At 40.5% G+C, this 25,025-nt stretch overlaps 1 non-coding gene across 1 annotated transcript; it reads left to right on the top strand.

Annotated features, from left to right (window-relative positions):
- The first annotated feature begins 971 nt into the window (after positions 1 to 971).
- Positions 972 to 1,079, top strand: LOC130953719 (small nucleolar RNA R71). The gene has a single exon (XR_009075880.1). It is a non-coding gene; the product is annotated as a small nucleolar RNA R71 (small nucleolar RNA).
- Positions 1,080 to 25,025: the final 23,946 nt, after the last annotated feature.

Genomic DNA, 25,025 nt, shown 5'->3' with positions numbered 1-25,025 from the left:
CTCTTCAGTGACATACTCATCCTCTTCAGAGGAGGAATACTCATCAGAGCTCATGAAAGGCAGAAGTAAGTCCAATGGAATCTCTATGGTCTCATTTTGAGCCTCAGATTCCCATGGTTCCTCATTGGGGAACTCAGTGGAGGTCAGTGCACGCCGACTGAGGTCTTCCTCAGTGGCGTTCACTTCCTCTCCTTCCTCTCCAAATTCGGCCATGTTGATGGCCTTGCACTCTCCTTTTGGATGTTCTTCTGTGTTGCTTGGAAGAGTACTTGGAGGGAGTTCAGTAACTTTCTTGCTCAGCTGTCCCACTTGTGCTTCCAAATTCCTAATGGAGGACCTCGTTTCAGTCATGAAACTTTGAGTGGTCTTGATTAGATCAGAGACCATGGTTGCTAAGCAGAGGGGTTCTGCTTAGAATTCTCTGTCTGTTGCTGAGAAGATGATGGAAAAGGCTTGCCATTGCTAAACCTGTTTCTTCCACCATTATTGTTGTTGAAACCTTGTTGAGGTCTCTGTTGATCCTTCCATGAGAAATTTGGATGATTTCTCCATGAGGAATTATAGGTGTTTCCATAGGGTTCTCCTAGGTAATTCACATCTTCCATTGAATGGTTCTCAGGATCATAGGCTTCTTCTTCAGATGAAGCATCCTTAGTACTCCTTGGTGCATTTTGCATTCCAGACAGACTTTGAGAAATCAAATTGACTTGTTGAGTCAATATCTTGTTCTGAGCCAGAATGGCATTCAGAGTATCAATCTCAAGAACTCCTTTCTTCTGATTTATCCCACTATTCACAGGATTCCTTTCAGAAGTGTACATGAATTAGTTATTTGCAACCATTTCAATTAGCTCTTGAGCTTCTGTAGGCGTCTTCTTCAGATGAAGAGATCCTCCAGCAGAGCTATCCAAAGACATCTTGGACAGTTCAGAGAGACCATCATAGAAAATACCTATGATGCTCCATTCAGAAAGCATGTCAGAAGGACATTTTCTGATTAATTGTTTGTATCTTTCCCAAGCTTCATAGAGGGATTCTCCATCCTTCTGTCTGAAGGTTTGGACTTCCACTCTAAGCTTACTCAATTTTTGAGGTGGAAAGAACTTTGCCAAGAAGGCATTGACTAGCTTTTCCCATGAGTCCAGGCTTTCTTTAGGTTGTGAGTCCAACCATGTCCTAGCTCTGTCTCTTACAGCAAAAGAGAATAGCATAAGTCTGTAGACCTCAGGGTCAACCCCATTAGTCTTGACAGTGTCACAGATTTGCAAGAACTCAGCCAAAAACTGATGAGGATCTTCCAATGGAAGTCCTTGGAACTTGCAATTCTGTTGCATTAGAGAAACTAATTGAGGCTTAGGCTCAAAGTTGTTTGCTTCAATGGCAGGGATAGAGATGCTTCTCCCATAGAAGTCGGGAGTAGGTGCAGTAAAGTCACCCAGCACCTTCCTTGCATTGTTGGTATTGTTGTTGTTTTCGGCTGCCATGGGTCCTTCTTCTTTGAAGATTTCTGTTAGGTCCTCTACAGAGAATTGTGCTTTAGCTTCTCTTAGCTTTCGCTTCAAGGTCCTTTCAGGTTCAGGGTCAGCTTCAACAAGAATGCCTTTGTCTTTATTCCTGCTCATATGAAAGAGAAGAGAACAAGAAAATATGGAATCCTCTATGTCACAGTATAGAGATTCCTTGAGGTGTCAGAGAAGAAGAAAATTAGAAGGAAGAGGTAGAAGAATTCGAACTTAATCAGATAGAGTTCGAATTGTGCATTGAGAAGGAGTAGTACTCCATAAATAGAAGGATGTGAGAAGGGGGAAAGAAATTTTCGAAAATTAAGTTAAAAAGATTTTAAAAACATATTGAAAAACTTTAATTGATTTTCGAAAACCAAGAGTGGGAAAGAAATCAAGTAATTTTTGAAAAAGATTTTGAAATTAGAAGTTAAAAAGATATGATTGAAAACTATTTTGAAAAAGATGTGATTAAAAAGATATGATTGAAAAGTTATGGTTTTAAAGAGATATGATTGAAAAGATATGATTTGAAAACAATTTTAAAAAGATTTGATTTTAAAAATTAATGACTTGCCTAACAAGAAAAGATATGATTCAAACATTAAACCTCTCTCAACAGAAAAGGCAACATACTTGAAATGTTCAATCAAATCATTAATTGTTAGCAAGTATCTTTGAAAAAGGAAAGAAATTGATTTTGAAAACATTTGATTGAAAAGATTTGATTTGAAAAAGATTTGATTTTGAAAAACTTGAAAACTTGAAAAAAAATTGATTTGAAAACAAAATCCTCCCCCTTGTGCCATCCTGGCGTTAAACGCCCAGAATGGTGCACATTCTGGCATTTAACTCCCAATGCACTACCTTATTGGGCATTAAACGCCCAACCAGGTACCCTGGCTGGTGTTTAAACGCCAGTCTGTCCTTCTTCACTGGGCGTTTTGAACGCCCAGCTTTTTCTGTGTAATTCCTCTGCTGCATGTTCTGAATCTTCAGTTCCCTGTACTTTTGACTTGAAAATAGAACCAAGATCAAATAAACAATGCATGCAAGACACCAAACATAAAATTAGACACTAGACTTAAACAAGAAACATAAAATATTTTTTTGGTTTTTATGGTTTTGTAATTTTTTGTGCTTTTTCAAAAATTATATGAAAATAGAAAATAAAGGTTTCAGAATTCTCAGTTTGGATTCCAGGAATCATTGCAATGCTAGTCTAAGACTCCGGTCCAGGAATTAGACATGGCTTCACAGCCAGCCAAGCTTTCAAAGAAAGCTCCGGTCCAAAACACTTGACATGGCCAATGGCCAGCCAAGCCTTAGCAGATCATTGCTCCAATAGCAAGATTGATAGAGATCATCAAGCTCTTGTGATGATCAGTTGAAACCTCGGTCCAATAAGATTAGACATGGCTTCTCAGCCAGCCAGATTTCAGCAGATCATCATGAAACACTAGAATTCATTCTTAAGAACTCTGAAGAAAAAAATACCTAATCTGAGCAACAAGATGAACCGTCAGTTGTCCATACACAAAACAATCCCCGGCAACGGCGACAAAAACTTGGTGTGCGAAATTGTGATCACTACTTTTCACAACTCAAATAATCCCTAGTAATGGCCCCAAAGACTTGGTGCTCAATACCATGGCATAATCACAACTTTGCACAACTAACCAACAAGTGCACTAGGTCGTCCAAGTAATAAACCTTACGCGAGTAAGGGTCGATCCCACGGAGATTGTTGGTATGAAGCAAGCTATGGTCACCTTGTAAATCTTAGTCAGGCAGACTCAAATGGGTATGGGTGATGTACGAATAAAACATAAAGATAAAGATAGAGGTACTTATGTATATCATTGGTGAGAGCTTCAGATAAGCGTATGAAGATGCTTTCCCTTCCGTCTCTCTGCTTTCCTACTGTCTTCATCCAATCCTTCTTACTCCTTTCCATGGCAAGCTTATGCAAGGGTTTCACCGTTGTCAGTGGCTACCTCCCATCCTCTCAGTGGAAATGTTCAACGCACCCTGTCACGGCACAGCTATCCATCTGTCGGTTCTCGATCAGGCCGGAATAGAATCCATTGATTCTTTTGCGTCTGTCACTAACGCCCCGCCTTCAGGAGTTTGAAGCACGTCACAGTCATTCAGTCATTGAATCCTACTCAGAATACCACAGACAAGGTTAGACCTTCCGGATTCTCTTGAATGCCGCCATCAGTTCTTGCCTATACCACGAAGACTCTGATCTCACGGAATGGCTGGCTCGTTTGTTAGGCGAGCGCTCGGTTGTCAGGCGATCAACCATGCATCGTGTTATCAGGAATCCAAGAGATAAACATTAGAGCCTCGTTTGCTTGTAGAACAAGAGTGGTTGTCAGTCACTTTGTTCATGAGTGAGAATGATGATGAGCGTCACATAATCATCACATTCATCAAGTTCTTGAGTGCGAATGAATATCTTAGAACAAGAACAAGCGGAATTGAATAGAAGAACAATAGTAATTGCATTAATACTCGAGGTACAGCAGAGCTCCACACCTTAATCTATGGTGTGTAGAAACTCCACCGTTGAAAATACATAAGAACAAGGTCTAGGCATGGCCGTGAGGCCAGCCTCCCAAAGTGATCAAAAGATCTAAAGAACAAAAGACTCCAAAGATCAGATGATGAAAATACAATAGTAAAAGGTCCTACTTATAGGAAACTAGTAGCCTAAGGATTACAGAGATGAGTAAACGACATAAAAAATCCACTTCCGGACCCACTTGGTGTGTGCTTGGGCTGAGCAATGAAGCATTTTCGTGTAGAGACTCTTCTTGGAGTTAAACGCCAGCTTTTGTGCCAGTTTGGGCGTTTAACTCCCATTTGGGTGCCAGTTCCGGCGTTTAACGCTGGGAAATCTGAAGGTGACTTTGAACGCCGGTTTGGGCCATCAAATCTTGGGCAAACTATGGACTATCATATATTTCTGGAAAGCCCAGGATGTCTACTTTCCAACGCCGTTGAGAGCGCGCCAATTGGGCTTCTGTAGCTCCAGAAAATGCACTTCGAGAGCAGGGAGGTCAGAATCCAACAGCATCAGCAGTCCTTTTCAGTCTCTGAATCAGATTTTTGCTCAGGTCCCTCAATTTCAGCCAGAAAATACCTGAAATCACAGAAAAACACACAAACTCATAGTAAAGTCCAGAAAAGTGAATTTTAACTAAAAACTAATAAAAATATACTAAAAACTAACTAGATCATACTAAAAATATACTAAAAACAATGCCAAAAAGCGTACAAATTATCCGCTCATCATACTCCTTGGGGGTATTTATACTACTCCTAGTAAACTAAAAGAATTACAAAATTGAAAAGGGAAAATTACATTTTAGAGGGAAAAGAAAACACTCAATAAGCGTGAGTTCTCAGCTGGCGTGTCACGTGCGCTCAATTTCTAGCTTGGCGTGCCATGCCCAATCCTTCAAGTGGCACACTCGTCCCATTGTCAACCCTGGCGTGCCACGCCTTTGAACTCAAGTGGCACGCCATAGTGGAATTCTTGTGTTAGCGTGCCACGCCTTCAAACTCAAGTGGCACGCTCTTTGCCTTTTTCCACTTTTCTTTGCTTCTGGAAACTTGAATTAGCATGGCACGCCCACGGTCTGGCGTGCCACGCCCTTGCTGTGTGCTTGGCTAAGCTCCTCTAGAAAGTTGCACTAGCGTGGCACGCCCAGGGTCTGGTGTGCCACGCCCCTTTGTGAGTGAGTGGTTCCTCTGTTTGGCATGCCACGCCACGAACTCAAGTGGCACGCCCCAATACTTCTTTGCACTCTGAATGACACTGGTGTGCCACGCCTGGTTGCTCAACTGGCACGCCTAAGTGAAGAATAGTGAATAGCGTGCAACGCCTTCGATACCAAGTGGCACGCCCCATGTAATTGGCCTCTTTCGGCATCTCTAGAAACTTGTACCAGCGTGCTACGCCTGAATACTGGCGTGCCTTGCCCATGATCTTGTCTTGATTCCAATGGTTGGCATGCCACACCTTAGCTTCAAGTGGCACGCCATAGTGAGATGCTTGGGTTGGCGTGCCATGCCTTCTATACCAAGTGGCACGCCTAAGTGAGATTGAGAGGTTGGTGTGCCACGCCTTCGACTTCAAGTGGCACGCCCAGTCTCTAGTTGCCTTCAGCTTCTTCTCTGAATTATTGTACCAGTGTGCCACGCCATGCTGCTCAAGTGGCACGCCCATGCATTTGTGCACTCTTCAAGCTTGGCGTGCCACGCCTGGGTTCTCAAGTGGCACGCCCAAGTGACTTCTTGGAACTGGCGTGCCACGCCTTCGATACCAAGTGGCACGCCATAGTGGAGGTTCTTCTTGAGAATGGTGAGTTGGCATGCCACGCCCCTTTGCTCAAGTGGCACGCCCATAGTAGTTTATGGGTTAGGCGTGTCACGCCTAACCTGGCTTGCCACACCCCTTTTGTGTCCTCCATTTTGCTCTCTGGAATTTTGTACTAGCGTGCCACGCCCACATGCATGCTTGGATCTCCCCTCTGGAATTTAGTACTGGCGTGCCACGCTAGTGCATTTTTGTGGCGTTTGCTCCAAGCGGCACGCCAATTTCACACGCCCAGCTTCTTGTTTGTCTTCTACCTATTTTTTTTCCTTTTTCACCTGAAATTCAGCACAACTCATCTCAAAGTAGTGTACCATAATATTCATCAAATAATGCATGAATTGTACTGATCAAATGAAATTTATGCTCTTTTATGGTCTTCTTTATGCAAGAAAGAAGGGTAGATGATGCAAGTCATTAGTGCTAACACTAGGTAATTTTGTAGATCTTGGCTTGGTGCCTTATTAAAAAATCTTTTTAAGGAAAAAGAGTGCACCTTTGTCCTAAGATCTTTTATTACTTTTTAACTATAATACCTTCTTAGGTTGCAGGCGTGCCATGATCTCGGTAGCTCTCGCCCCTCGAGTTCGGACATTTTGTAGTAGCCTTTTCCCAGTACCTCTGTGACTCGGTAGGGTCCTTTCCAGTTAGCTGCCAGCTTTCCTTCTCCGGGTTGACTTGTTCCGATATCATTTCGGATTAGGATGAGGTCATTGTTAGCGAAGCTTCACTGTACTACCTTTCTATTGTACCTTGAGGCCATGCGGCATTTTAACGCTTCCTCTTTGATCCGAGCTATTTCTCGGACTTCTGGGAGCAGGTCAAGCTCTTCCCTTTGGAGTTGGGAGTTGGCCTCTTCACTATAGAGGATCATTCTGGGAGATTCCTCTTTGACTTCTACTGGTATCATTGCCTCCATTTCATAATCCAATCGGAAGGGTGATTCCTTTGTGGTGGAGTGTGGAGTTGTCCGATATGCCCATATGACTTCTGGGAGCTCTTCAGCCCAGGCTTTCTTTGCATCCTGTAGCCTCCGTTTTAACCCAGCTAGTATAACTTTATTGACAGCTTCTGCTTGTGCATTATCTTGTGGGTGTTCTACGGATGTGAATTGGTGCTTTATTTTCAGGTCGGCTACCAACTTTCTAAAGCCTGCATCTGTGAATTGAGTGCCATTATCAGTGGTGATGGAGTAAGGGACCCCAAACCTTGTGACAATATTCCTGTATAGGAATTTTCGACTTCTTTGGGCAGTAGCATTGGCTAGGGGCTCTGCCTCAATCCATTTTGTGAAATAGTCTACTCCTATAATGAGGAACTTGACATATCCCGATCCTTGGGGGAAGGGCCCGAGGAGGTCGAGTCCCCACTTTGCGAATGGCCAAGGTGATGTTACGCTGATGAGTTCTTCTGGTGGGGCGATGTGGAAGTTAGCATGCTTCTAACATGGTGGACATGTCTTAACGAACTCGGTTGCCTCTTTTTGCAAAGTCGGCTAAAAGAATCTGGCTCGGAGTACTTTCTTGGCAAGAGCTCGTGCTCCGAAATGATTGCCACATGTGCCACTGTGTATCTCCTCTAAGACCTCTTTTGTGTTAGAGGTCGGTACACATTTTAGTAGAGGTATCGAAATCCCTCTTTTGTATAGGATGTTGTTTATGATGGTGTAATATTGTGCCTCCCGTTTTAACCTCATTGCCTCCTTCTTATCTGTAGAGAGTATCTCTGATTTGAGGTAGCTTATTATGGAGGTCATCCATCCTTGATCCTGTCCTGATATGGCTAGGATCTTTTCCTCTTCTAAGATTAACGGGTTCTGCAGTATTTTCTGGATGAGGCTCCTATTATTGCCCCCTGATTTGGTGCTGGCTAATTTTGAGAGTGTGTCAGCTCGAGCTTTCTATTCCCGAGGTATATGTCGGATCTCATATTCCTGGAATTGTCCGAGTTGTTCCCTGGTTTTGTCCAGGTACTTTTTCATAGCCGGATCTTTGGCTTGGTAGGTCCCTGCAATTTGTGAGGTGACGACTTGTGAATCGCTGACAAGTTTTAGGCTCCGACCTCTTTAGCCAGCTTCAAACCAGCTAATAGCGCCTCACACTCAGCCTGATTATTGGAAGCAGGGAACTTGACTTTCAAGGAGAGTTCGATTTGGGTTCCCTGATTAATTTCTATTATCACACCTGCTCCACTCCCGGTTTTATTTGAATAGCCATCCACATATAGATTCCAATTTGTAGGATTTTTCGGGGTGTCAATACACTACAATGAAATCGGCCAACTAGTGTGATTTGATGGCTGTCCGAGCTTCATATTGAAGGTCGAATTCGGACAACTTGACCGCCCACTGTAGGATTCTTCCTGCTAAATTTGTTTTCTACAGAATGCCTTTTATGGGCTGGTTGGTTCGAACTTTGATGGTGTGAGCCTGGAAGTATGGGCGAAGTCGTCGAGAGGTTAATATGAGAGTGTATGCGAACTTCTCTATCTTTTGATAGTTCAGCTCAGACCCTTGTAGTGCTTTGCTAATAAAGTATACAGGTTGTTGTCCGCTGTCGTTCTCTATGACTAGTACTGAGGCTACTGCCTGACTTCCTACTGCAAGGTATAATATGAGTGCTTCTCTTTCCCGTGGTTGGGTAAGGATGGGTGGTTGTCCCAGGAATCTTTTGAAATCCTGGAAAGCTTGCTCGCACTTTGGTGTCCATTCGAACTTCTTTCCCTTCCTTAGTGTGGTGTAGAAGGGGAAAGATCTTATGGCTGATCCGGCTAGAAATCTGGATAAGGTTGCTAGTCGTCCGTTGAGCTGTTGCACTTCTTTGACACAGGTCGAGCTTTTCATATCGAGTATGGCCTGGCACTTGTCGGGATTTGCCTCGATTCCTCTTTGTGTGAGCATGAAACGCAAGAATTTGCCAGTTTCTACTGCGAAGGTGCATTTTGCAGGGTTAAGTCGCATGCCATGCTTTCTTATGGTATTGAATACTTGTCGTCCACATATGCCATGCTTTCCTCGCTTTGTGTTTTTACTAACATGTCGTCCACATATACCTCCATGAGTTTCCCGACATGGTCTGCAAAGATTTTATTCATTAATCGTTGATAGGTGGCTCCTGCGTTTTTGAGTCCGAATGGCATGACGACGTAGCAGTAGTTTACTTTCGGAGTTAAGAATAAGGTTTTTTCTTGATCAGGTGGGTACATCGGGATTTGATTATATCCCGAATAGGCGTCCATGAACGAGAGGTATTTGTATTCGGAGAAGGCGTCCACCAGACCGTTGATACTTGGGACTGGATAAAGATCTTTTGGGCAAGCTTTGTTAAGATCGGTGTAATCTGTGCACATCCGCCACTTCCCATTTGATTTTTTTACCAAGACAGCGTTGGCTAGTTATAGCGGGTATTTGACTTCTTTGATGAATCCTGCCTCTAGTAGAGCTTGCACTTGTTCCTCCACAGCTTGGGATCTTTCTGATCTGAGCTTTCTACACCTCTGCTATACTGGCCGAGATCCTGGATACACTGCCAGCTTGTGGCACATTAGCTTTGGGTCTATGCCCGGCATGTCTGCAGCCTTCCATGCAAAGAGGTCGACATTATCTTTCAGGAACTGTATGAGTGACTCCTTTACATTTCCCATTAGGATTGCGCTAATATTTGTTGTTTTTCTGGGACATCTCTGATCTCGACTTTTTCTATATTGCCTTTAGGTTGCAGACGAAGTTCATCCTGACCTTAAACTCCCCCGAGTTCGATGGTGTGGATTTTTTCTCCTTTGCCTCTAAGGTTCAGACTTTCGTTGTAACAGCGGCGCGCTGTTTTCTGGTCTCCTTTTATTGTAGCGATCCCTTCTGTAGTTGGGAACTTCATGCATAGATGTGGGGTCAAAACTACTGCGGCGAGCTGATTTAATGTTGTTCGACCTATCAGGGCATTGTAGGCTGAACTTATGTCGACCACGATGTAGTCTATGTTGATCATCCTTGACCGGTTTCCTTTTCCGAAGTTTATGTGTAGTGAGATGTATCCAAGTGGTTGGATTGGAGTGTCTCCTAGTCCGAATAAGCTGTTCGGATATGCTCTGAGCTCTTTTTCTTCGAGGTCGAGTTTGTCGAAGGTGGTTTTGAACAAGATGTCAGCGAGCTTCCTTGGTCTTCTAGTGTGTGGTGAAGATTAGCGTTGGCCAATATGATAGTGATGACCATGGGATCGTCATGTCCCGAGATGACGCCAGGTGCGTCCTCTTTAGTGAAAGTAATAGTAGGGAGGTCGGGTGCTCCTTCTCCTCCCTCGACGTGATATACTTCTTTGATGTGTCCTTTGCAAGATGATTTGGAGATTTCTCCTCCCGCAAATCCTCCATGCATCATGTGAACATGTCTCTCCGGGGTACGAGCTGGTCGTTCAGTTCATCCGACCTCTTCGTCTCTTCTTCTCTTTCTGGGCTCATCTGCTTTACTGGCTAGGTACTGTTCCGAGGGTTACTTGAAACTGCAGGTCGATCTCGGACGAGATCTTCCGTACTGGTCGTAGCTGGTGTGTCCGGCAGGTGGATGACAGCCAGAGCTGGTACGTCCGACTTGTTGGACTGATGGTGCTGCGGATCCTCTGTCATCGAAGGGTGGGGGTACCTGCAAGGGACTCCGATGCTTAAGTTAGCAAGGGTATTGAACAGGTTTTATGTAGAATCAGAGTATGAGTTATACCTGGGTGCTCCAGTGTATTTATAATGGTGAGATGTGACCTTCTGTGGATAAGATAAGTTAGTTATCTTATCTTATTTATCTTATCTTCAGGTGAGGTCATCTTATCTTCAAGGGAACCGCCCTTCTCCCTGTAGGCTTGGGCTGCCTTAGGATTTGGGGCGTGTTCCTCTATTTGGGCCCTTCTTTGGGCTTTCCTAGTGACTTGGTTGAGCTCCAAAGAAAGAGGTCGGGTTGTCCTGACCTGAAGAGGTCGATCGCTTTGTCTGTCGAACGTCCTGGGTCGAGATTGTCTGTCGAACGTCCCGGGTCGGACAGCTCGACCCAGGGTATGAACAGGTACTGATCTAGTCTCCCTTTTCTTACCAATTTCTCTATGACATTCTTCAAGTCGAAGCACTCGTTAGTGGGATGTCCAAAAATTCGGTGGTATTCGTAGTATTTCGTCCAATTTCGGCCTCCTTTTTTGCTTTTCAGTGGGTAGTGGGATCTTTTCAGTGTGGCGGGATCTTTTTAGTGTGGCATACCTCTCGGTATACTTCCAGAAGAGACACCCAGAGAGGGGTGTAATTGTGGTATTTTTTAATCTTCTCTCCATGCTGAGCTTCTTTTTCCTTAGACACTTTATCCTTATCTCGGGAGGAGTAAAAGGATTCGGATTTTGAGGTCTCTCCTAGTAGAGAGTTTTCCTCCATGTTGATTTAATTTTCTATCTGTTCTTGCACTTCATTCAGAGATGTGGGATATTTCTTTGATATAGAGTGACTAAAAGGTCCCTCTCGGAGGCCATTAATGAGGCCCATAATGGCTGCTTCAGTTGGCACAGTTTGTATGTCCAGACATACTTTGTTGAATCCTTCCATGTAGTTGCGAAGACTTTCCCGATCTCCTTGCTTGATCACTAACAAACTTGGGGAGTGCTTGGTTTTGTCATTTTGGATGGAGAATCTAGCAAGAAACTTTCCAGCTAAGTCGTCAAAGCTTGAGATGGACCTTGGGGGCAGGCTATCGAACCACTTAATCACCGTCTTGGTTAAGGTAGTTGGGAAGGCTTTGCACTGAATTGCATCTGAGGCATTGGTGAGATACATTCTGCTTCTAAAATTACTGAGATGATAACTTGGATCTGATGTGCCAGCGTATAGGGTCATGTCGGGAGCCTTGAAGTCATTTGGGGCTTTGGCTTTCATAATTTCTTTGGTGAATGGATCTTGATCCTTGCGGGGTTATCCTCGTGATTGGATTGAGTAGTCTTGGTCTTTAGATCTGTGTTGAGTTTCAAGAGTTTGTCTTCCAATTCTTTACGTCACCTAGTTTCCCTTCGAAGGTCCTTCTCGGCTTCTCACTGGTGTTCAGCCTCCTTTTCGAGTTGTTTGAGACGATCTTGTTGAGCTTGAAGTGCCTCCAAGATTTGTGTGTTTGGTGAGTTCTTGTTTCCGTTTGGTTGAGACGTTTCCTTTGGTGTAGTATCCGCGTCCTTCTGCGGCGTTCTTTTTTCTAGATCTGAGTTGTGGTCGTTGTCAAGGTTGACCACCATGATGATGGGATGACTTCCAGGTTCCCCGACAACGGCGCCAATGTTCTGAGGGTTACCTGAAACTATAGGTTGATCTCGGACGAGATCTTTTGTACTGGCCGGAGCTGTTGTGTCCGACTTGTTGGACTTGGCGGTGGTGCTGATCCTTTGTCACCGGTGGGTGGTGGTACCTGCAAGGGACTCTGATGCTTAAGATAGCAAGGGTATTAAGCAGGTTTTTATTTGGATCAGGGTATGAGTTATACCTAGGTGCTCCAGTGTATTTATAATGGTGAGGAGTGACCCTCTCTTGAGATAAGATAGTTATCTTATCTTATCTTTGAGTGAAGTCACCTTATCTTTTAGGGAACCGCCCTTATCTTTCTAGGCTTTGGGCTGTCTTTGGATTTGGATCGTGTTCCTCTATTTGGGCCCTTTTCAGGCTTTCCTGGTGTTTTGGCTGAGCTCTTTGAGGAGAGGTCGGATATTCCTGACCTGAAGAGGTCGATCGGCTTCTCTTTGATCAGCCCGGGTCGTACAGTTTGACCCAGGGCATGAACAAGATGTAATATAACAAAATATATTAGTATAATATCATAAGAATCTAGCTACGGCTCGCGGAGTTTAAGCCGGCTAGCCATATACAGACAATACATGAGACCGGATAGTAAAACAGCTTATACAAGTTTTGTTCTCTCAAATACAAGCCTCTAGGCCAAACAAAATACAAAAGTGAGAGACATATACATATTAGTTCAAAAAGACTCCAAGAGGTATCCAGATCCTCCGCTCCTGTCACCAATAAAACCACTCACCGTGGTGGATTGCGACCTGCATCTAAAAACAACAACAAAAATATGGTATGAGAATCGAAGATTCTCAATATGGTAACAGTGCCCAATGATGTAGGATATAAGACCCCGGGACGCCAAAGGTCATCCTAGACTCCATATCCATCACAAGAACTTGAGCTTAAAGCATTCTAAGCCAAATAAGCATAATTATATAAAACCTTAACATAAATAAACTGGGTACTACATCTTAGGGGAGTTTCTAATCTAAACCAACACCACTGTCCCACAGCCTTCACCAACCTACCCTCCATGCGATCCCATCGCCTCCGCCTTCCGAACCTCCTCAATCCCCGTAGAAAGCACAATTATATACAATGAAAGTAAAACATATGTAGGAGCATAATAAGCAATTAATTCAAGTAGCAATGAGGCATGTTATACAAATAGGCAAACAATCTCAAGTCGTCAAAGCATACAAACAGATAGAAGATGCATATGATGAATGCCTGTCCTATTGGCTGTGATATCACATTGTCGGTTCAACTGCCAACCTGACACATCTCCATGGAGATGTTGCCCTTCGGAATCATGGTGTGGGAACCCCTGAGATATAGTGCTCGGATTACTATCTAGGGTTTCGCGCCTGTACGCTCTGATGATCCGAAGGGATGCGAGCGGGATCTATTGTCACCGGCCTTACATCTAAGCACAAGCGGGACAAACCACCGCCCTTACGCCGCCGCCGCCGCTACCTCGACAGGCGGGATCCAACCTCGGCCCCTGCCGGGCGCATAGCGTCTCATAATCTCAATGAAAAATAGTGCAATGGTTTTCAAAAAAATTTTTAATAGAAGATTGATCCATTACTTTATTCAGAGCCCTCGACCCTTTTCAACCACTGTTCTTTCACATTTTAGTTCTGAACTCAACAGTTCCTTAATCCTCATCCCATTCATCAACTATTCACCACATAATATTAAACCACCTTCAAATTGCTAGAAACCTAGGCTTCCGTTTTCTAAATTTTTCCAAATAATATCGTCTAAGACCCTTAAAATCCTTTCCCATTTTCAAGTATCCAAAAATATGCCCAAAAGTCTTAAAAAGGTTTCATAGAAGTTTACAACCTTGTTGGGGAGGTAGAATCGTTGAAACTAAAGCAAAATTTGAGAAACAGAGCCTGTGCGTCCGCACAGGGGTATGCGTGCGCACGCCCAGAAAAAATTTTAAAAGTGTGCGTACGCACAGGGGCGTGCGTACGCACTGGTACCAAAACTTTCAAAATATGTTCTCTCGCACAACCCGTGCGAGCGCCCCCAACAGACTGGCCTCCCCAACGTGTAGGTGCGCACAAGTCTGTGCATACGCACAGGTCGCAATTTCCCATTGGTATGTGCAAATGCACAGGTCTGTGTATGCACACAGGTCACAATCTTCGCAGAGTATGCGTGCGCACAAGGCTGTGCGTACGCACATACCAGAAAACACAGAATTCTGTAACTTTGCGGAATTCAGATTTTCAACACCAACTTTGAATGATCATAACTTCCTCTACAAAATTCCAAATTTCACAAACTTTATATCGATTAAAAGGGTTTTCAAAGATCTTTAAATCTAAATAAATTTTCCTCAATTTAGAAAACCGAGGCAAAAGTTATGATCAGACAAAGTTCACCAAAAACCAACTTTTACCCAAAATCACAATTTCCACAATTCCTTTATAAAACACAACCAAGACCAAACCAAACCATTCCAAACTCCAATTATCATCAAAATTAACACCCTATGACATATTACACCAAGCTTACCACATATTTCTTCACTTTACCTCATCCTTAATTGGAACATTAATATATTACATATAATCAAACCTCATTAGCATTTTTTCAATTTCATTACCAACCAATCAACATCAATATCATATTTATCAACACAATTCACTCCTCCACTCCACAAATCATTCATGCTCAACTCAAAAATCATCATTTCATCGAACATCATCATACAATAACATCCAATAGTTCATCAACCATTCAAATCTAATCTTATCCTATGGGTCACTAGCCTAAGTGTCCATGAATATTATATACTACATAGAGGAAACCGAAACCATACCTAGGCCAATTCTCAATATGAACCAAATAAGCTTTCAACCAAAATCCAACAACCAATGTAACTCCAACAAGCACCAACAAGCCCCAAACTCACAATAATCAAGCTATATACATATAAATCACCACAAAATCAACCTAGGGCTCAACATAAATAAAAAGTTCACAAGAGTTCAAAGCCTTTTACCTTTTCCAACAGATTTGGATGGCAAAACCCAAAGTTAAGCAAGGATTAGAGTGAACCTAAACACCAAGAATCACAAAAACTCACTTAATCCCAAGCCCTAGATACCTGAAATTTTGAGGAGAAGAATTGAGAGAGATTTGAGTTTTTCTTACCAGTTTATTGGGTGGGTATTGTAAAGCTCATCACAAGGAACGCGTAGCCGCTGACGGCATGTAAATCGGAGCACCGTAGCTCAAGATATTAGTTAAAGAAGAAGAGGATGAATAGTGCTCTTGGGGTTTCTCTTCTTCTTCTTCTCTTCAGCAATGTGTGGGTGTGTTTGAGTGTGTCATGAGTGATTGGGTTCATTAATGAACCTTTATATATGTTGGGCTTGGGCCCAACTTAGGCTCGGTCCAACCCATTAGCGTTTTTAGCCCGTTTGGCCCAACTTCGGGCCAAACCTTTAAAATTAACGCCGAGTTTTCAACTTCTAACATTTTTCTAAGGTTGTTGACGGTTTTCACTTTTTCTCGTGCGGTACCGAGCAAACTTGAACCGGTTCAACCGGTTCAACTGTCGATTAGCGGTTTTTTACAGTTTTTCGTAAAAAACACATTTTCTGACTCAGAAAGACCCGCTGACTCCAAAAATTACCTTTAAATCCTTAAATTCTCTCTCTAACTTTCCGTAATCTAATTCGGGCAATATAATCACTTAATTAACTGATTGATTAGACGCGATTTCTTACGGTAAACGAGGTAAGTTTGACCATATTTCGTTTCCACTGACAAAACAGCTATTTTTCACATATCACATTTGTAAACGTGATATGTGGTCACGTATTCGTGCCTTATATCGGTTACAGTATAAACAAGATATATATGACCAAACTTATTTCGTTTATTCTCAAATTAACATATATTTGTAATTAAAGTATATATTTTATTTATTTTAAAAAATGGATAAAAACTTTGACCCTGTAATAGATTATTATTCTTAATATATATAAAACAAATTGATCTAAATATCAAAAGAAGACAACGCACGGCATTTTAGAGTAAGATAAAGTAACATGTAAGTGTGGTCTTGTGTCTCGTAAAATATTCATCTACTCTATATAATGAGAAAGTCATAGAAAAGTTAATAACTTAATATTTAATAGTGTACAATTAATATTACAGTTGACAATTAATACAAAAAAAATATTTAAAAATTTTAAAAATAAAAATTCAAAATACAAATAAAAACATCTTAAATCCAAATTTTAAAAAAATTATTTTTAATAAATTTTATACTAAATTTATTTAACAATCTAATACAATGTTAGTTAAAATTAACTGTTATAATATTAATTTTTTAGTTTCATTTTTCTATAATATAAATGTTAGAAACTATTTTAACATTCTCTCTCTTTTTTATCAGGTAAGGGTTTTTTGGTAATATTATTTTAAATAATAACAAAGATGTTATTTTACTGTAATAATTATGCATTGAAATAAACTAAAAAAGAAAAGAATAAAAAAGCATACATCATGAACAAACAATGCAACTACAAATGATTAGTCTTGTGCAAATATTTTATCTTGCGATCCGTTTACCTATTTAAGTTGTTGTTTGTTCTCTTTAATTAATTTTAATGTCAACTAACCTTTCTTGGTTTTAAAATAAAAATTTCACTATTGAATGGGAAAATGTCAAAATACGAAACTAATAATTAAAATATTGTGAAATAAATCTAACAAATTTATGTTGATTATATACGGATCATTTTTTACTCGACACTTTTTAAATTTTATATTTGCGTGTTTCTTGGCTAAGTGTAAATCTGGATGAGAATGTGTTTGCTTTTATTATATTGACCCTTTTTTCTAAGAGGAAAGAATTATTATTATTTACATAGTTTGTAAATTTTAGAAAATAAAATAAAATCTATTTTTTTTAAATTAAACAAATCAATTTATAAAAAATTCATGTTATAAAATCATTAAAAAAAAAAAAAAACAAAGGCATCTTGATCTGTAACATTGTTAATCAAACAAAAAATCAAAATTTAAAATTTCAAACAAAGCGAAATTGGATAAAGGAATTTATGTTTTATCATTTAATTATATCATATGTATATTTTATAGAAATATTTTCCTTATTATCTCTAAATATTTACTTATCTTAATATTCAAATGTTCAAATTATATTAGATGTGTTATTCGTTAACATCTACTTTTTATTCAAAAAAAAAATAAATATTCAAACATCATCACTTAGCATATAAATAAAAATCTTGGACAATAATCCTAAGACTGACTTATATACTTAATTCAGTATATAAACGGTATCTATATATACATCTGCAATTTCTGATTATTCTTCTCTACTCACACGCTATTGTTTTCTTAGCTATAGATACGGTTGTTCCTTGATTTAAATAGTTTTGGCTACTATGTTATAAATGGTAAAAATCTTGGCATGTGTTGTGTTCCACTTAGAGTTATAAAACGAGACCCTCGTGCATTTGTAATCTCAAATCCCTACAAATAGGGGGCAGGCCAACATGAGTGATCTAATTTTTGGGATGTCGAAAACAGTAGAGGCTCATCCCTAAGGCTATTATGTGGCTTTGTGGTAGGAACCAATAAATAGATAGATCTATGTCTTGTAGTTTGAGTAAACACATAGCTTTGTACCCAGAAATGGAAAGAAATATAAACATTTACGTACCTTTATTTATAGAATAATACTTTGGTCCCTCTATTCTTCTCTAGGGAACAAGAGGGCTCTCAAGTGCCATGTCCATTATTGTTTCGTATTTTTGCTACATTTGCTTTGAAGGGTGACAAAATATAATAGTGTCTCATCACTTCCAAACAAAAACTCCAACCCCTTCCGATTTCATTTGTTAATTAAATTAAACAGTAATGATATTTGATTTGGCATGTGCATTACAAAAACCACGCTCATTACTATTGGATTCAGCGGCAATCATTGCCTGTGATTTTTATCGGCAAATTTTATAACGGTTTGCGTGATAATTTTGTTGAAAAATAAACTTTAGCATCAGATTTAGCATTCTGCCAAAAAATACGATAATAAGAAATGACGCAAATTTTATTTATATTGGTGCACTTATTATTGTCAAATTTTCTCACAGAATAATCCGACGGTAATTCATTTAATTTTCTTAAAACACATCATTTTGTTAAATGAAACAATTATTAAAGTCAATTTTTTTTCGTATGGCAAAAAATCCGATAGAATTTAACTTGTTTAAACTATGTTTCATTTCTCTCTTTTAATTATATTAATTTTAATTTAAATTGTAATTTCTTATTTATTTACATTTTGAATATTTACAAAGTGATTAGGATTGTGATTTTATTTTTAATTTGATGAAGTTTTGTTTTTCTTAAGTTACTTTGGTTAGGTTAATTTATCAAAATTATTTCATTAGTGTTTAGGGTTTATTTTGAGATTGTGTTAGTTTAGGATCTAAATGTCTTTCATTAGTTAGTAATAATGTTAATTTAGGTTATTCAGGGTTAGATGAAGTTATTTATTTTTAATTAGCTTAATTTATATTTAAGTTAAGTTAATTAATTTACGGTTTCTAAGTTACATTAATGAATTTAGTAAATTTATGATTGCTTGTTTTAAATTATGATTGCAATTGTTTGGTTTGTGAAAAAATGAGAATTGTGTTTGGTGAAGGCTTTTAATTTTAGAGAAAATTTTACCGAATTTTCATAAAAGGGTTTTAAAGATATGAATCGAATTCTGTTCATGTTATTATTGAAATGTTTTGGTTTATAATAACTAAAAATATCATTTGGTGGAGGTTTCTAATTATATGCAAAATTTTGTCAAATTTCTAAAATAAAATTAATAAATTATAATCTTGGTTAAATTTTAGGTTATTTGTGTTACAATGATTAGATGTGTAATTGATTCAAATAAGTCATTTCGTCAACTTTTTCAATGTCCAATTTAAGCTCCGCAAAGTTGTTTACCGATTCCTCCTTTTAAATTCGCATCCAAGCAACCGTCAATGACTTCCTATTGAGGGCATCTGTACTACATTAGTCTTTCTGGGGTGATAACTTAGTTAAAAATCGTAATTTTTTAGTAACTACATCCATTTTCTTTGACGCATGTTGAGCTCTTTTTTATTAAAGATGTCCTTGAGACTCTTATAATCAGAAAAGACTCTAAACTTTACTCCGTACAAGTAGTGTCTCCAAATTTTCAATGCAAATACAATCGCCGTCAATTCTAAGTCATGAGTTGGATAATTTACCTCATGTGATAGCTGATGTGAAGCATAAGCTACCCCATTTCGGTGTTGCATTAACACATAATCCAATCCTTTCAACGAGGCGTCGCAATAAACCTCAAACGGTTCATGTGGTTTAGGTTGGATTAAAATTAGCGCTGAGGTCAATTTCTCCTTCAAGGTTTGGAAACTTTCCTCGTACTCTGATGTCCACACAAATGGTGTATCCTTCCGAGTTAGCTTAGTCATCGGCAACGCGATTTGCAAAAAATCCATAGATAAATCTTAGGTAATATCCAGCTAATCCCAAGAAGCTCCTAATCTCAGTCACTGACATTGGTCTTCCCCATTCTATCACTACTTCAATTTTCGAAGGATCCACTGCTATTTCTCCTTTACTCATTACATGTTCTAAGAATTTTACCTCCTCTTTCCAGACCTCGCACTTAGACAGTTTCGCATAAAGTTTTCTCTCCTTCAGGATTTCTAACACTATTCGTACGTGCTTCTCATGATCTTTCACCATCTTTGAATATACCAGGATATCATCTATGAAAATCACTACAAACTTATCCAAAAAGAGATAAAATACTCCGTTCATGTAATCCATGAACACAGTAGGTGCATTCATCAACCCAAAGGACATCGCCGCATATTTATAATGACTATAACGTGTTCTGAATGCAATTTATGCAATATCCCCTGCTTTTACTAGTCTCTGAAGGAAACCTGACCTCAAAGCAATTTTCGAGAACACTCCAGCTCCTTGTAACTGATCCATTAAGTCATCAATCCTCAGCAATGGGTACTTGTTCTTCACTGTCACTTGGTTCAACTGTCGGTAGTCCACATAAAGTCGAATTCCTCCATCTTTCTTTTTCACCAGTAAAACCGGCGCTCTCCACAGAGACACACTCTGTCAAACGAACCTCTTATTCAGAAGCTCCTCCAATTGAGTCTTGAGTTTATCCAACTCTATCGGAGGCATCCTATACGGCACAATTAAAATTGAACCTACTCCTGGCACTAAGTCTATCATGAATTCAATCTCCCTTTGAGGTGAAAATTTAAGAATATCTTCAGGAAACACTTTGGGAAACTCTTTAACTACGGGAATTCGGTTTAACTTCTTCTTATTTCTTGATGCATTTGCAGCTAAAAGTATATAACCTTGACATTCTTTCCAGCTACAGTTCACTATTACAAAGTTCAAGTAATAACTGATGTGTGAGCATCTTTTACCCTTTTTTCTTTCATTTTTCTAGTTATTTTTAGATAGATTTTAATTAATTTTACTTAATTTTAGTGCAAAAATCCTCTTTGGATGCTACTTTGAGTTGTTTTGGTATTTTTATGATATCAAATGAAATTCGGAGCAATTCGGCAGAGTTTGGAGCTAAAAAGGAAAAAGCTGGCAGCATCTCCCTGGGCGCTAAATGCCCAACTGGCGTTTGGCGCCAGCGAGGGACTCAGACTAGAACGCCATCACCCCCTCTAGGGTGATAAACGCCCAATATGGAATTTAATGCCAGCAAGGTGATGACTTGCATCATCTACCCTTCTTTCTTGCATAAAGAAGACCATAAAAGAGCATAAATCTCATTAGATCATTGCAATTAATGCATTATTTGATGAAATTATGGTACATTACTTTGAGATGAGTTGTTCTAAATTTTAGGTGAAAAAAGACATCAAAAAGGGGAAGAAAACAACAAAAATGAGCTAGGCATGTGAAGCGGGCGTGCCACTTAGAGCAAGCGCCACAAAAATAAACTAGCGTGCCATGCCAGGAGCTGGGCGTGCCACGCCAGTACTAAATTCCAGAGGAGGATTCTCGAGCATTCACATGGGCGTGGCACGTCAGGAACTGGATGTGGCACGCTAGTACAAAGTTCCAGAGAGCAACAATGGAGAACCCTAAAGGGGGCGTGGCACGCCTGAACCATCACCTTCTATGGGCGTGCCACTTGGTATCAAAGGCGTGGCATGCCAGCATCAAAAAGTCACTTGGGCATGCCACTTGAGGGACCAGGCATGGCATGCCAAGCTTGAGAAATCTACAAATGTATGGGCATGCCACTTGAGCAGCATGGCGTGGCACACTGGTACAAAATCCCAAAGAAGGGGCTGAAGGCCAATGAAGTCTGGGCGTGCCACTTGAGGTCGAAGGCGTGGCACGCCAGGCTCTCAATCCCACTTAGGCGTGCCACTTGAGCGATCAGCTGTGGCACGCCAATACACAAAGAGGCCAAAGCAAGCGCTGGACGTGCCACTTGGTATCGAAGGCGTGGCACGCCAGTCTAAGAATCTCACTATGGTGTGCCACTTGAGTGCTGGGCGTGGCACGCCAGCTACTGGAACCATGGCAAGATCATGGGCGTGGCACACCAGCCTCTAGGCGTGGCACGCTGGTACAAGTTTCCAGAGAGGATGAAGGAGGCCAAACACATGGGCGTGCCACTTGGCGTCGAGGGCGTGGCACGCCATCCAATATTCCTCATTTGGACGTGCCACTTGAACCTCAAGCATGGCACGCCAGTGTCATTTATGAAGCAAAAGCCATTGGGGCGTGCCACTTGAGTTCGTGGCATGGCATGCCAAACAGAAGAGCCACTTTCTTACAAAGGGCGTGGCACGCCAGACCCTGGGCGTGCCACGCTAGTTCAACTTTCCAGAGAGCTTGATCAAGCGTGTAGCAAGGGCGTGGCACGCTAGACCCTGGGCATGCCATGCTAGTTCAAGTCTCCAGAGGCAAAAAGAAAAGGAAAAAGGCTAGGGCTTTCCACTTAAGCTCGAAGGCGTGGCACGCCAGGCTACATTGGGCGTGCCACTTGAGCTCGAAAGCGTTGCACGCCAGGGATGTTATTGAAGAGGAGTGTGCCAATTGAGGGACCGGGCGTGGCACGCCAAGCCAGAATTGGAGGAGCATGTGGCACGCCACTGAAGCGCCAGCCACACGCTAGCTAGGAAGTCACGCTTATTGAGTTTCTTTTCCCTCCGAATTATAATTTTCCTTTTTCACTTTTGTAATTCTTTTATTTTGAGAGCTAGGAGTAGTATGTATACCCCAGAAGTACTGAAAAAGGGGTTAAGCAGTTAGAGAGCTAAGTTTTAGGTCCACTTTTACACTTCATCATCTTCTTTACTTTTGAGTACTTTTCTTTGAGCTATAAGTAGCTAAATTCCCTCTCATTGAGAGAGGAAGCTCTGTTGTACTTGATGGATTAATGATAGTGAAATTCTTCTTCTCTTTATCTTCTCTTTGATTTTTTAGAAGGAATTTTATTTTCTATGCATAGTGTTCAATTATCTTGGAAAAGAGATTGAGTGCCAAAATGGTTGAAATCATGAAACCATGCTTGAAATCCCTTCTCACACTTGAGTAGGATCTGGGTTTTGGTGTTTGGATATGGTGACATATAATCCTCCCTCTACTTGGACCTATGATGATGTGTGGTATAATCAGGGACCAAGCATATCTCTCTTCATGAACAATTAGACCAAGAAATTGGCTATTGATCAAGATCTGAGATATTGAGTCACCAAGGGATTGGGGCTCAATCAATCATGATTGTCAAGAGGTCAATGAGTTGCATGATTGAAGAGAATATAAGCTGGAATTGATCCAAAGAGACAGCATCTCCTGATCTCAATGAATTTTCCCATTCTTATCTACCACTTTCTTTATAGCTTGCTTTTACATTATGCAATTCCCCATTCCCATTTACAATTAAGCCATTTATGATTCTGCACTTTACAATTCTGCCCTTTTTAATTCCGCAATTACAATCTATCTGTCCTGCTTGACTAATTCTTCAATTAATTAAAACTGCTCAAATTTACCAATCTCTGTGGATACGATCCCACTCCACTGTGGGTTATTACTTGACGATAATTTTGGTGCACTTGCCAAAACAGTGGATTCATAATAAAAAAATTTATGGTGGGTGAATCCAAAAAATTCATCAAGTTTTATAGCGCCGTTGCCGGGGATTGGTTTAAATTTGACAGTGATTTAATTGATTGGAGAGCTAGATTAAGCAATTTAATTTCCTTGTTATTCTATATATTTTTTAGTGCTCTTTTATTTTTTTCGTCTCTATTCTGATTTCTATCCTTTCTTTTTTTAGATTAATTTAGTTATCCATTGTCCATATTTCCACCCTTCTAACTATTTGATTAATTGCATCAACGAAGCTAACCACTAATCTCAACAAGATTTTCTTTTACTTCACTTGTTCTCTGCAGGTTATTTGCTAAGTGTATGACAAGTAGAAGAGGAGGAATTGTATCTCCCTTTGATAGTGAACCTGAGAGGACCTTCCTTAGATTAAAGAGGGAAGAAAGAGGCAAAGGCATAGTTGGAGAAGAAGAAGTGGAGGAAGATCTAGAAACCACTATGGAGGAAGAAGCACATAACCATGTTGGAGAGGAAGCTGGCAATCATGTTGGGCAAGAAATGAGAGTCTTAGGCTCCTATATCAACCCAAATTCAGGAAATTATGGCAACAGCATCCTAAAGCTAGCAATCCATGCCAATAATTTTTAGTTGAAACCTCAAGTCATCACACTTGTCCAGAATAATTGTTCATATAGAGGAGGTGCCCAAGAGGACCCAAACCAACATCTCAATACATTCTTGAGGATCTGTGACACTGTAAAGACCAATGGTGTACATCTGGACACCTACAAGTAGGGGTGGCAAGCGGGGAAGCCCGCCCCGCCCCGCCCCGCCCCGCCAGAAGCCCGCCTTTTGGCGGGCTGGCCCGCCCCGCCCCGCCTAGTGAGGCGGTCCTAGAATCCTAGCCCGCCCCGCCTAACTGCGGGCTGGCGGGCTGGCGGGCTAAGCCCGCCAAAGCTCCTCTTTTTTTTTTTACTATTAACTACTAAGTAATATATATAATTTCACAATCATATTAATAAATTTATAATTTCTAATGGCATAAAAAATTATATTTTTTATATTCACAAACATTAAAGTCTTTGTAATTATAAATATCTAATAAATATAATTATAAACCAAATTTTCATTCAAAATATAAGTATAAATATTCTCTCCAAAGCAAAATAAATATAATCCAAAACATAATTATAAATATTGTCTCCAAAATAACATAAACATAATTCAAAACACTCAATTTTTATCTTCATACTCTTGTAAGTTAGGTTGGGAGAAGTTAGGTATTGACAAAAAAATTGCAAAAATACCCCCTCACTAATAAAAACCTTAGCCCGGCGGGGAAGCCCGCCCCGCCCCGCCAAAGCCCGCCAAAACCCGCGGTTTAAGCGGTGCGGGTTAGGCGGGCTTTTGCTATTTGGCGGTCCCAATTTTCCAGCCCAGCCCGCCTTTTTTGGCGGGTTACGCGGGCCGGCCCGGCGGGTTTAGGCCCGTTTGCCACCCCTACCTACAAGCTACTTTTGTTTCCTTTCCCACTTAGAGACAAGGCAACAAAATGGTTGGAAGCATTTTCCAAGGAGAGCTTAACCACATGGGATGATGTTGTAAACAGATTTCTTGCAAGATTTTACCTTCCACAAAGAATTAACAGGCTAAGAGTTGAGATGCAAACTTTCAGA

Source organism: Arachis stenosperma, chromosome 9 (assembly GCF_014773155.1).
Source record: "Arachis stenosperma cultivar V10309 chromosome 9, arast.V10309.gnm1.PFL2, whole genome shotgun sequence".
NCBI classification, from domain to species: domain Eukaryota; kingdom Viridiplantae; phylum Streptophyta; class Magnoliopsida; order Fabales; family Fabaceae; genus Arachis; species Arachis stenosperma.
Note: the sequence above shows the minus strand (reverse complement) of the source record. Positions and strands in the feature narration are given on the sequence as shown.